This window comes from Strix aluco, chromosome 5 (genome assembly GCF_031877795.1).
Source record: "Strix aluco isolate bStrAlu1 chromosome 5, bStrAlu1.hap1, whole genome shotgun sequence".
NCBI lineage: Eukaryota > Metazoa > Chordata > Aves > Strigiformes > Strigidae > Strix > Strix aluco.
Window position 1 is genome coordinate 69,029,328 of NC_133935.1, and position 14,894 is coordinate 69,044,221.

The window sequence follows — 14,894 nt, forward strand, 5'->3', positions numbered from 1 at the left end:
TCATTCAACATCTTAAGTAATCAGAATTGGGTAATTAAAAATTGACATAAAAAAGTAATTAATGAACGAACCTTAAATGACAATCAAACTGTGGTTGGAAAAGCTTGCAAAATGGTCTTTATTCTTATGATTCATGAACAACAACAAAAATTCTTTAATTTAAAATCTGAAGTCTGTGGAAAGTTGTGCTGAATATCTTATAGTATAGGAGTGTAGAATTTTGTTAAATGTCACTTTCTTTTGTGGAACACTATATACTTACTCTGTATAGGATGAAATAATGCTGATTTCAGAAGTCAACAAAAAAAGTGTTAGCTGGGACATCTGTGTTGACTAGAGAAAGAAATACTATTCAAACTTTCAAAAGGAGAGATCAATTTTTATTTTTATTATAACAAATTTTCTTTTGTATTCTGTTATTTTTTCCTGAGAGCAGAAAGGGGAAAGATTGCAGGAGGCACAGTCTGTACCTGTTTAGCAAGTTAAAGAGAAATTGGCTTTATATTGTATGGAGGATTTTTAGATCAGGCTGATATATTTGGCCAAACATATTTCTCTTGAGGCTTGTCTAAATCAAAACAGTTTAGCATAGAATAGAATAGAATTTTAATTATCTTCAGAGTCAATTAACAGAAACAGCCCTTCCCCATCCTTTAAGATACAGTATTAGATCCTAAAATGACAACTATGTTCTAGGAGAGGCATGATAAACAGTCTCTGGATGTGCATGTCAGTTGTCATCATAAACACTGCAGAAATTCTCAATAGGTAAAATTAGGTACTGAAATTAAAAAAACCCAAACAATCTTAGACAAAGCAATAACAACAAGTCTCATATAATAGTAATTTTATCAAAGCATATTTATGATATTTTTTTCTGTAGTATTAAGGAAATAAACTACCAGAAAAACTACCTGTGTCTTCTGCAATAAGATGACTTCATCAGGGATTCATTTAAAAAGGTACTTAAACATGTGCTTCATTTTTAACTCAAAGATACTGTGGTGAACCAAAATGTTTGCAGAAGTCATTGAAGAGTTCAAGCAATGAGGCCCTTGATCATCATGAACTTGTCAAGCTTATACTTGTTAATACGGTGTTACTTTCTTTCATTCCTCATTTATTTTTTCCATTGAGGAACTACAGCTACTTATGAACTCATGATGCTTGATGTCTTATAGTGTCTTGAGAAATGAAGTACAGAGTTTTTAATTCCATATCATGATTATATATATGTATATATGTTTATAAAGGACAGACATTAAGTTTTATATCCATTAGCCAAATTCAGAGAATACCCAACTGCATAACCTGTTCCTTTACATGGGTAACATGAGTATTACAATGCTACAACAGAAATATTGCAACAATAATTTGAATGCTTCTTGGATGAGTGTATTTCTAATTCCTTCTTTGGACCTTAAATAAGCATTTTAATTAGCTTGACCAACTGTGGAGAATTATTTTTGAGGATAAAAATGTTACAACTTTTAAATGGAATTATCTCTGTCCACATGGATGCCTTCTAACAAAAGACCAAACATCTGCTCAGAAGAATCCCAAGACAGTAAGTTACAAATTTGTCTTCAACAATCAGGAGCTTAATGAAAAAAGAAAAAAAAAAAAAAGACAAAGGAAAGAAAAGGACAAAAAAGAAAAGAAAGGAGCAGTAACATATGTACACATTTTCTTGTATCTGATGATACTTGCACACGATCTCTAGGACAGAGTATCCAGTCTTCGATTTCAACTCTTCTAATGTGCTGGCAGTATTGCTGAGAGTACTGCTAAGGAAATAGCAAAAACATAAATATTGCAACATTAATAAAAAGCAGGATGATTTGCTTAATACTCCAATTAAGGAACTTATGGCTTTGATCTATATAGTGGAAGAATGAGAAAGTGATTAACTTTGCCCACTGGTTTCTTTCAATGGCAAATATAAACACACTGCAGAAGTAAAGCCAAAAAAGAAACCTAACCCAAAAACTGCACTGAGTTTTATGTGTAGCATCCTAAACCTATTGCTTGCACTGGTCTTGCCAATAGGAGACAGAACCCAAGGTTTTTGAGAGCAGCAAGCTAGAGGGAGAGTAGTAGGGAAAACTGAAAATGTGAACTACTTATTTAGACTATAGATAAACAGGGTAAACATAGCTGTCTGTTGCATCAATCAGCAGTTCTCAATACAGCTGACTGCAAAGTAATTCAACTACTCTAAATATCTATTGAGAGTAGATAACACCATGGTCATTACAGTACAGCTTCTCAGAAAACAGAAAAATAATGCGTTCCTGCTATATTGGACATCTGTGCAAGGTCCTGTATAAGTCAGTCTCAGTGTCCCTTTACAATATTTTATGACTAAGACAACTTTTGTGAAGTTATGTAGATCTCAAAGTGACACACATTCTGGCTGATATTTTTTTCCCCTTCCTGTTTTTGTCATCTAAGTGTCTTCAATGCCATAATATTTTCCATAGTTGATATGATGATTGCCTGAAAAATAACTCTTCATCTGAGACGTACTCCTATTCTGAAAACATGAGGTTGCTCTTTTTTTTTTTTTTTTTCCAGTACATTTGTATTTACTATTTCTGAAATTGGTAGGCAGAACTAATTATTTGCAAATGCTTCTGCTTGGTTTCCTATGACAGCTCATCCTTTTTTTTTCTTTACAGTGTAGAGTGGTAGGCTTTTCTGCTCATTTAGCTACATGGTGAACTGAAAGAGGAATCTTCATATCAGTGAACGCTAGCTGAAAGTTGGTCTTAAATATAAGCTACTTCTACTTACATCAGTAATCTAGTAAGCCTGCTGTCAGTTCATAATCAATGAAGAGTTGTATGTCCAGCAGGTGACTTCACCTGTCTGGAGAACTCTTTGAGGTTGTAATGATCTTTTTAAAAGACGTTACTTTTTTTTTACTTTTCTTAAAATTAGTCTAAATGGAACATGTGGTGACTGAATTTTTAATGCAAAATTTAGGGAAAGAAAATGTTACGTGCAGTTATGCAAATCTAAAGAGATCTAAGGTCTTATACAACATGCAAAAACAAGAAATTGGAGATGCTGGGAGAAGACCACAGAAGACATAAGCTATCATAATAACAACACATTTTCCTTGGTATGATTATTTTGTCTTCTTGTAGATCTTTATTTAAGCTAAAAATCCAAAACTTTTGGGGAAAAAAAGAGAAATTTTTTGTCTTTTAGGAGGAAAAGCTTCCAGCAAAAATGCTCAAATTTGAACTTGTAAGCAAGATGAGATGTACTTTTTTTTTTTTCCTAAAAAGCTGTCCTGATACTCACATTTTAGTTTCATACTTCCAGCAGGCTTATGATCAGGAAAGAAAGCACATTTACCATTTTTTTAGTGGTTACTGCTCTGTGAGGAATTCTTTGGTGTGAGATCTTCTCTGTTTTTGTTACCCTTGTGTTTTCTTTGGTTTTTGCACAATACATAAAAATGGGATTTCAGTTCAACTTGTGATATGAAATATACTGTTATATGGGAATATATATGTCTGTCTCTTTAGTGTCTTTTCAGAGGGACTTCTGGGGATCCACTTATTAAAAAATTTATGGGTTTGCCTTCAGTTATTGAACTACTGTTAAATCAAAGGCATTCTGCCTATTCTTTGATGACACTGGCACCCTCTGTACCATGTTCCTCTTATTGCACCTTGATGACTATACTAAATTCCAAAATGGGAGTTTGTAACTATTAAAACAGGGAGCTAATGACAATGCAAAGGAATTCTGCTTTTAGTTAGTTTGTTTTCCCTGCATGATATTAAAGTTGACTTTGCATAGTTTTTTTTTTCTGTTGTTGTTTGGTAAGACTATTTTTATTTTCTTCATATGTGACATGTTAATAATAATAATAGCAATAACAACTTTTGAAAGATAATGCTTACTGAGAGACAGGGTGATACATTAATCTTATTAATTAAAAATAAAAGCAAAGATGAGGATGACCTCCTATGACAGCTAACAAACTGTGGAGTTTTTGTGGAACTTGCCATTAATAAGGAAGAAACAAGTACTCACTCCTAGAAGACAAATAAATTGAATATTTATCTTTTGTTTAGTGACTTGCCTAGTGACATTTAATAATTTACAAAATATGTTTAAGAGTATTTTGTAAGGCCACAATATGGGGAAGCTTTCTATTGGTAGAAGGGCTGATAGGCAGGTTAATGAGGATCCTCAACAGTTAAAAGAAAAACTTAAGCTATTCATCCTCTATTGTTAGTAGAGGAAAAAATATACCTAGAAATAGGCAGGTCCATGAAACAATTTACATCTTAGGTACCTAGTTTAGAACAAGAATAACAACATCTGGGTTCTTCAATCACTTATTTCTTTCCATTATAAAGGGTGCTGAGTAGCCATATTGGATAAATGCCTTTGGTTTATTTGCTTAAACTGCCTCAGCAGCATCTGTGCTGTTAAGAGTTTTCCTTTCTGTACTTGCTCACAGTATGGTTCATATCACATACTCTGATAGATCCTCTATAGAAAGGACTAGTGTCATCAGCTTGGAGTGGTATTTGGTCCAGGTTTTCTCTGAGCCCCACATGGAATTTCTGTAGATGTGCTGGTTTATCTTCTGTTTTTGTTTAAAGTTCCAAGTGGCTGAACTAATATGCCATATGATGTTAAATTGATGTTTTACAGCTTACAGGTTATATTACAATGTCCTGGGACACTGCATGACATATTAAAGTGTTTGAAGTGTTTGCAGGTGGCATTTGGGGGTACAAACCCTGTGAAAATATTGAAGGACAATGGTGCAGAATAAAGGAAGCCAAGTCTGGTGCAATCTTTTCCAACTGACTATAAAGACTCGTCACTGAAACAAACTTTTCACACAAATGTTCCCAGGTTTTTTTGTTGGAAAGAGAATAAATTGGTTCATTTAATAATAAATTAATAAATAAATAAATAAAACCACAAAACAAACAAACAAACAAACACCCTAGGAGATATTAATATTATTTGTCAAAATTAGAGGAAATACAAGGAAACCAGGGAGATATGTTTTCTAACATTGTAATCCAAATCACAGAAGTTAGGTGTGTGCTTCCACTGACTGAATATACATACACATATACACATACACATACATATACACACATGTAGATATATGTGTCTGTGTGTCCTTACATTTTTTTTAATCTAAATGTTTATAATATTTCCACACAAAATTGAAAACCTGGATTTTTTTGTTTAATTTTACCAAGTTTTTCTTCATCTATGGTAAAGGTAGAAATACACTGGATATTAGGATAGATGCCTATCTCTCCACCACTGTGCATATCTACATGTTTTTGGAACCATGCTTTTTTATATAATCAGGAAGTTTGCAAGCTAAACAGCAAAGTGCAAAGGGATTTTAGTACCTTCAGGATTAGGCAATGCCAGCACATATGGAGGTTGGACAGTTGTCAGAGCAGCAGCTGGAATGTTGGCAGCTGTATTCCAGCTTAAGTGAAATTTATTTGGACTAATAAAATAGGACACTTGGAAGAGAATAAGAGAGGTAAGGTATCTGATAGAAAGCTAATGAAGAGAAAATTTTTGTTCTCTGGAAATACTCTAGTCCGGAAAAACAGTAGTATTTCACAGGAATGTTGGTTTGCCTGAACATTTCGAGAGAATACAGACATTTTATTTAGGAAACCTGATACCATATTGCAAATTTACTTACCTAAAAAACTATAAAAGAGGTTTTTGCACCAAGGAATTCTGGCTGAAACCAACCTTTCTGCATTTTCAAGTCCATGCAGACAATCTGAAAGCCTGACTTGTAACTAAGCTTCAGAATTACTTCATCTCCTTTTTTTCAGAAGATGGTCACAAAAGCCCATTCTAGTTCCCTTGTATGAAATCGGAAGCATTTCTGTTGATGGTAGACCTTTGCCCACTTCCAGGCTTTTCTGACTCTCCCCTGTGAGACTGGAGGAATGACACAAGTTCTCAATGCTTTCTGAAAGAAAAGTAGTACAAATAGCTTTTGCTTTTCCAGAATTACTGAACTTTTCTATCAATAGGATATTTTATGTTTTCTGGTACTTTTTTTCTAGTGTAGAAGCAAGAGACTGGACACTTTTCAATTCCTTAGAAAATGGCCTTTTGGAGATTGACGCTGTTTACTTTTCTCCACAGCTGTTGGTACACAAATGCATGAGAAAAGAATCACTAGCCATGCAGTTTTTGATGACCAAATGTGAAAATTAAATGTAACAGCAAAGTACTACAGAAGTTTGCCATAGAATTGTTAATGTTATACCATGTTATCCTCTCAGAGCCTACAGATCCCCTGAGACTATAGATATGTGACTATTGCATTCTATGAACATGAAAATACCCAGACTCTGAAAGAAGTTCAGAATCTCTCTCTCTTCTTCTCTTTGGAATAATTCTTTAAATGAGAAGTCTTCACTGAGTTTTGACTCCTTTTATCAGGCCATGTTCTGCTACTTGAAAATATCTCCTGACTTCTAATATGTACATATTTATTTTCTCAAGCAGTATTCCATTTTATGGGTTCCATTTTATACTTAAGGAAATGTTTTCAAATCAATTGAATTGTAATTTAACTTAATTATAAGGATGGAAATAATTCCCTGGTATTATAGCAATAGTTATGAAGAAACTAATTCTGCATACCCCACTACCAGTCATGTTCATTTCCATAAACTGGAATGTATTTTGGGTTGCCTATATAAGTAAGGAAAAAAACAAAGCATAAGGTCTGAGGTCTGAAAAACCTTGATTTTCACTCATTTTTAGCACTAATTCCTTGGTAGCTTTGAATCAAGCTTCACCTATTCTGTCCCAGATTTGTCCTAATTTTTTCTCCTTTTTAATATAGAAAAAAATAGTAATAACATTGATGACTAGAAAATTTGCCTGAAAAGCAAACCCCTGATCAGAACTACTATAAAACAGCCTTAGGATTAGTTTTCATTTCCAGTAAATTATCATAGAAGCTGTCTGGATTTGAGATTCTGCTAATAACATGGAGTACTGAATAATTTTGAAGCCAAGCAGCAGCAAGACATAGATGGAAAAGGTACATAATTATTTCATTGATACCTCTTTCCAAATATAAAAACTAATTTCTTGAAATTCACATTTCAGTAAAATCAATGCATTTACACTTTCACTCATGGCAGTATATTGTCTTCCACTCTTCAAGAATATGACATAATGTGAGGTGCCCAGCATAATAATAAGGTACATTTGGAAACAAGAATGTTCTAGAAAGGAGTGAATATTAACTAGAAAAAATGGCCTGAGACTTCATGATATCTTTGGATCTATGATAGCGCATTTTGTGAAATTGTGCTGAAGGATTATTTGAATAACCATTGTCTGCTCTTGCTGCAAAACTCAACCAAAACTTAGCCAAGATTTCAGCCTATGGACATTTTAAATTGTTTATGTTGATATTTGGAGTTTAGAATATTAATTGTTCAGAATCTATTTGTACTTAAGATGCTCCAGACCCAAACAGCTTTGTTACAGCCACTGTGCACACATCCTCCTCTTACAAAGGAACTGAGCACACATGGATCATGAGCCTGCAGAAACTAGGCTGGTCTGCCTTTGCAATTCCTTTTTACAGCAGGTAGGTTAGCTTGAGTGTCCAGAACAAGGACTGAGAATAGGAAGAGTATCTCTTCTAGACTGATGATTGACACACAGGGGATAATGAGAACAAGAAAAAATTGCCTGTCCTCTTTTGTAGGATAAAGAGCGAAGCTGAAGAGACTGACAGAGGGGATGTGGATTTGCAGAAGAGGAAGCAGCAAATAGTATGAGGGTCCAGTGCGAGGTAATTAATATGGGCCTAATATACAGAGAGGCTTTTCCTTTCACAGTAGTTCTCTTCCTCATTCTGTATACATGGTATAGAGGACCTACAAATTTTGCCTTTTTAAATCTACCCTTCCACCACAAGTGCTACAGGGAGTAAAAAACCCCACAAAACCTCAAGGATGTAAGCAAAAATTATATTTTAAAATTGAGAGATTAAGATATGGATTGTGTTTGTATTTGTATGAATAGAACCAATTCAAATTACATGACAATCTCAAATTTTGCATTGTTCTTCTGGGTTTCAGCCTTATAATATCTTATTTTTAACAAAGAGCTCTCTATATATTTCTATTAAATAAAATTAGAGTATCTTACTTCCTGCTCCATAATCCCTCTGTATGTACTCTTTTTCTTTTAATTTTTCCCTATCATGTCTATGTTTTACTTGCTTCTTTTCCCCTAAATCCTTTTCCTTTATTGTGTTGAGCCTTAGAATTGTCTCTTCCTTTCCTACCTGTAGGGTGTTTCCTCTCTTGCTGTGCTCTCAGTGCTCCCTGGACTGTTGAATCTCTAAGGAGATAATACAGATAAGAGGAAAGGAGCCATCAGCTAGGTAAAAATCTAGGCAGCAAGGACTGGATTGGTATCTGCTTCTCGGCACAAGGGGTTTCATATTGATTCTTTTATGGGTGTACATAATTCCTTGCACAACTCTCAGCAATCTCTGCCATATCTTTGTACAACCCTTTCTTCCCACCACATTCACCATATGAAGCTTTTCAAAAGGATTGCACTTCAAACATTTCAAAATTATGGAATAGCTTAGACAGCAGTTGCTGTCAGATTCATTTTACCACATTTTCATGTGGAAGGAAGTCCAAATTCCTCCTTTGCCTCTGAAATAATTTCTGTGCTCTGGTTAGAAATGATTCTTCATGAACTCTTTCACTGAGGGACAATTCTTTGCCCTAGGAAGATGACAGATTATCAAATAAGTAAGCTGTACTAGGAATCTTATCCAACTGCATATTAGACTTTATATCCCACTTCCACAGTTCCTTTCCAGGTGTCAAACTCATTCTCTTTGATTAGGTCTTGCTGTGTTTGACATATGAGACTGCGTGAGATGATTTGTGCAATACTGCAACAAGTCCACGTCCTGAATAAGATGTAAGATCTGATGAAAAATAAAGTGCAGTTCTCAGATAGCTATATAGTAAACTCTTCATACTGCAATGAAGTAATGATTGAATTGATCAGAAAGTTGCCTTTATTTTCTCTATCCCTTTTCCTTACCCATTAGTAGCAAAAGAGAGGGAGTATTATTTGCTAGTTCAGAGCAGCAGAGAATAATCAAGTAAAAATGATTAAAGTAAATTCATTAACTCGTGAAGAACAAAAATGTACATTGACCTTTGAATTTTAATTAATTTAGTAATTTTTTCCATCACTATCAAATTCATATATGCTACTCACCCTTAAAATGAAGTCTCTGAGTTTGCTCAAGGAAAAGCATAGGTAGAATAACCCTGAGAAAAATTAAGCAGGGCACACTGAACTACTGCAAATGTGACAAATCGTCCTGGATTTTTGTGCAATATACACCCCTACAGCAAAGAACCCATACAAACGTATAAATCAGCTACAGGCTGCACATCCCTGGGAGACAGGCTCACTGAGTATAAGAACTATGGCTAAAGCTTGATGATATGTATTTTTCCTTTGGGAAAATATTGTTTCCAAAAGATTTTCACACTGGGTAAAGCACTGAAAATAGCCAAGACAATAAAATCCTTGAATGAAAGAAGTAACCTCAGAACGGATGAAAGTATTCTGGAGTTCTAGCAAACCCCTGAGTTCTAGATGTATTTTGGAAGCATCCAAGGTTTTTAAAGACAGATTTGATACCTCTAACACTGGAAACATAGAATTTCTCAGCAATGTATTTCTTTACTGACATTATATAAATAATTGCTTGTTAAAACAACCTCCTGATTATCAAAGGTAAATTATGTAACATGGAGATATACATGTTACTCAGTCTTCCAGACATGATTCCTAAAGTTTGCTTACATTTTGACACTGAGAGGTATTTTCAGAGAATTATCTATAGTGAATTCAACATCTCTTTCTGTTGTAAAAGTTAATTTAGAGACCATTAATCCATATGTAAACTTTGTGTTATCTTTTCTTCCATTTGCATAACCTTGCATTTGTAGAGGATGCTATTTGCCCATTACACTTAATCACTTTGTATTTTCTGCATGTCTTCAGAGACAGATTTATTTTTTTATTGGCATGAATAGATTTTGTCAGCAGAAACTTTCATCACATCACTTTTTAATCTTTTTCAGATTATTTCTGAGTATGATAAAGGTTTAAACGTGGATTATTGCACAGACCTCTGGATGTGCAGTGGAAAATTTACACTGGGAAAACTAACTGTTTCTTTCTCCCTTAATATTTTAGACAGCCATTTTCAAGTAATAGAAAATATAACTATCAGGATTACACCTAAAAAAGCATTGTAGGAAATTTCTTCTGACCACTAACTACCCTTAGCTGTTGGAATTAGTATCAGAGATGTGATGGGTTAGGAGTGGCATTTTGCCATAGCAGCTGCTGTGACAGAACATATAAAGCCTAGGATTATGTATCATCACCTGTAAATGTCCAAGTATGTAGCACAAAAATATAAAAGCAATTGTTGAAACTTAAATTGAAAATTTGAACTAATTGAAAAAAAAGTTTTTGATGGTGTGCAAGCCCTGTTTTCCAGGCCATGTGTCCACAGTCAACAGTTGGGGAACAGGTAAGCTGTCACATACATGATCATTCTAAAGATTCTTGCAACATCTTTTGCAGATGCCCAATACAAAAGAAGAACCTGATGAACATGGTGAAACAGATTCTGTCATCCAATTTGCTCTGGCAAACTATTTTATGTTTTTCATATTCTGAAGTCTCACATTTCACTTTCAGGGTAGCTTCAACTGGGTAACCTTTGAATCACTTTTTCATCATAAATGAAACTATCTAAACTCTACAGCGACTAAATAACATAGGAATTTACCAGTAATTAATCTAAAACAGTATATAAATTTTAGTGCAACCTCATTTCAAGGGAGGCATATAGTTATGTGTGAAGATCTATAGAACTGTCTGTTCTTCACACAGAACTATGAAAAACAGTTAGAGATTGTCTTAACAACTAAAAATAAGTCGGTTTAGTCTTTCCAATTTTATCCTGTACTGTAGCTAAATTTTATGTTAGCTATTCTGATATCTATCAAAGCATCCATGTGTTACAATAGGACTGTGGATTCAGAAATGTTCTCTGTCAAAATTTTTTTCCCTTATTATAGTTTATAACGAACTTATAACATTTCCTTCTATCAGTTTTGAATTTTTATTTTTTTTTAATTTTATGGAAAGTTCCTTCGTTTTTGTATAATCATAAGACCTCAAAATATCTCTTGTCCAACTTTCTACTCAAAGAAGGATGAGTTCTGACATCAGACCAAGTGGCTCATGGCTTTATCCAGTTGGATCTTGAAAACTTCCAATGATGGAGAGAGACCACACAACCTCTCTAGGCAGTGTGTTCCTCACTGCTCTCATGGTGAAGAAATTTGATGACAACTTCCTGATACAGATGATTGAGGAGTGAATAAAGAGACTTGTGTTGTTGGACAAGTTTGGAATACTTGCAAACAAGGAAGTGCTTAGGGAAGTGAAGATCAGGGTCACTCTTGGCTGTAGTGATCATGACGTGGTGGAATTCAAGGTCCTGAGACTGTGGAGCAAAGCAAAGAGAAGGACCACAATCCTGAACTTGAAAAGGGCAGAATCGGGCTTGTGTAGGAGTCTGCTTGCAGGAATCCTGTAAGAGACAGTCCAGGGGAGAAGAGGGGTCCAGGAGTGCTTGTTGATTTTCAAGTATCATCTCCTCCAAGTTCAAGAAGGGTCCATCCCAATGACCAAAAAATCAAACAGACATGGCAGAAGGCCAGCATAGATGAATAAGTTCCTGATTAAACTCAGATTAAAAAAAAAAAAAAAAAAAAAAGACCATCCAGGAGTTGGAAACAGGAACAAGTGGACCAGGAGGAATTTAGAATGTGCAAGTGATCAGAAAGTGCTTATGAAATCCAAAGCCCACTTGATGTTGAATGTGGTGAGAAGGGCTGCCCCCCTGTGAAGGACAGCAAGAAGGGCTTCTATACATGTATCAGTAGCAAACGTAGGACTAGGGAATGTGGGCCCACTGCTAAATGAGGCAGGGGAGCTGGTGACAACACACATGTAAAAAAACCAGGTCACTCAATACCTTCTTCATCTCTGTCTTTACTGATAGGATTTGCTTTCAGGAATCACAGACCCCTGAGACTTGTATGAAAGACTGGAGCAAGGAAGACTTACTCTAAGTGGAGAGAATATTTAAATTAATTTGATACACACAAAACCATGACAACCTGATGAGATGTATCCAGAAGTGTTGAGGGAGCTGGCCAGTGTTGTTGCAAGACCACTCTCAATTGTCTTTGAAAGGTCATGGTGAATGTGGAGAGGTTCGTGAAGACTGGAAGAAAGCAAATGACACTTCTATCTTCAAGAAGGCAAAAAGAAGAATCCAGGGAACTAAAACTGGTCAGCTCCAGTGCAGCCCCTGGAAAGGGGACATCCCAGATCTGAGTGCCTAGCAAGCAGCAAAGTGCCCAGCATAGTGAGTCAGGTTGGCAGGTGTGTCTCCTCTGTCCCCACAGGAGTCTCTCTCTACTCGTGGTGCAGTTGTGTCTTTCAGGTTCTGCTGGCTCTGACAGTTTCTCAGACATGGTTTTCCCCTTCTGGTCTGCTACAAGGGCACTAAAGATATTCTGCAGTTGCAGATCTGCAGATTGAGAAAATGAGAAAAAGCAGATAGGTAGATATTTGCCTTCTACCTTCTCGTGGTCATTTAATACTCTGTTGCACTCTGCCATATATATTTTTACTTATTACAATAATTCTTGGCTGAAAAATATTAACTTTTGAAATTTCATACAATTATGTTTTCTGGTACACTGATTGTTATTTTAGTTTCTTTCTAGCTTCTTTGAAGTTTTAGCATAAGTTTTTTTGTACTGTCAGGATTCCAACTAATACTTTGTGATTGATTTCTTAAAAAAATTTTTTTTGAAAGTAATTCTTTCTCCCACTATTAATATTTGCTCATATTTTGTTAATATCTTATGCAGTGTATCTTCATTGAACAAAAGCTTTGTTGTTGAAGAAGCTCCTAAAGAAGGGTAGAATCATGGTACAGCAGGATAAATGCATGAAATTTCCATGGAGTCCAAGACACTCTCTTGCTTTAGCTCCTCTCATTTCCTGCTTGTCTGTTGTCTATGCTTATTTGTTTATTTGTTTGCTTTAGAGGTGGGAGTTGTTGCTAATTGAAAGTCTTCTCTATCATCTGAACCTATGGCTTTATCATTCTCTATGGTTCTTTCTCTTAGAGTGAAGCAGTTTATTTGATATATCATTTGGCAAATCATTACCATTTCAGAGTTTTTAGTTTACAGGTTAAAACCAAACTGTGAATAACATAGTGTGTCATATGTCACACCCCTTGAAGGATCTCTATTACCATCAGTGGCTTGATGCATTAGGTAATGGATGACTAAGTTATTTTTTTATTGCTTTTTTCCAGGTGGTGAAAACGAGCATGAGTAGCTGAAAACAACTTTTTTTTTTTTTTTTTCCCCCTCAACATAAAACTAATTCTTTATATTTCAACACAGACATACAAAAACAAAGCAAAAAACTCAAGGTCATGAACAGAGAAAATAAAGATTAAAAACTCTAGCATTCAGAAGTCCCTTTACTCTGTCAAGCTTTATTCAGCGTTCCCAAGGTTTTAAGTGATTGTTTAATTCACTCCATCATGATCTAGAGGGTTCCTACTATCCCCATTGCCTTTTATCCATTTGAATCCATTTCTTTTTACAAGTACCCTGTTGGTCCCACAGATATGTCTGTGAATCTTTGGAACATCTCCATTATTAAATAATCTACAATCCATGATCTATTATTAAAAAAGCACTGCTTTACTGAAGCCAGAGCAGGCCCATAGGCACAGAAACTTATTAGTATAGCAGTGTGCTTGTAAAAGGTGACAGATGGGAAAGACAGCTACAAGGATAGTGCCGGCCGGACCCCACTGATGCGCCAGAGATTGAATCCATCAATCAGAAAAGGCATAGTAAGAGTGCAAAGAGGGAAGAAGAGAAGAGATCTCTTCTAACTTTTATTATGCCTGTTTTCCTTCCTCTCACATGCTTTTACTTTCATGCAAAGGGAGGAGAGGGATACATTGTTCCTGTGCTTCTCATAGTAGCATCATGTTGTTTGTGATTTGATCTGTTTCCAAACTGGTTGGTAATTCTGACAGCAAGCAAGTAATCTTTCCCAGCAATTTAAGTCTCAGATAATGTCCTAACCCTAATCACTCAATGCATCTGTGCAGATAACTCCTATATCTTGGGAGAGTCTTTTGAGTTTCAGTGGGATTTGGCAGCCCTGGTAGCACTATTGCAGCCTTGAAACCTTGAAGTGAGATTTTGTTAAATCTAATAAATTAAAATAGTAGTGCAGAAGTAATAAATGAAATAAATAATAAAGACATCTAAATTACATAAGCTTTAACCAGAAACCATAATAAATAATGCAAAGTCGTAACAAGAAATTATTATTCAGTCCCCTTCTTTTTCTTGCTTTCTCTGAGAAGGTACACTGGAAAAGTGCAGAAGTCACTTTGTTTAAGGATGACATTCATTAAACATTTAATTATTCAACTAGAATGAGCTTTGTATTTTCCTTCAGGGATTAAATAGAGAATTTACAGTTATTAGTTACACAAAATGGGAATATAGAATACAAATTTATCCTAAGAAATTAAAAGCATCCTCAATTTCCGTTAATTTTGATAAATGTTTAAAATGCTTAGAGGAAGGTTTACTATGTCACTACTAGAATGGAAAAACTTCAAGCTAAGTTGTTGCTATTTACTTTCCCTTCCT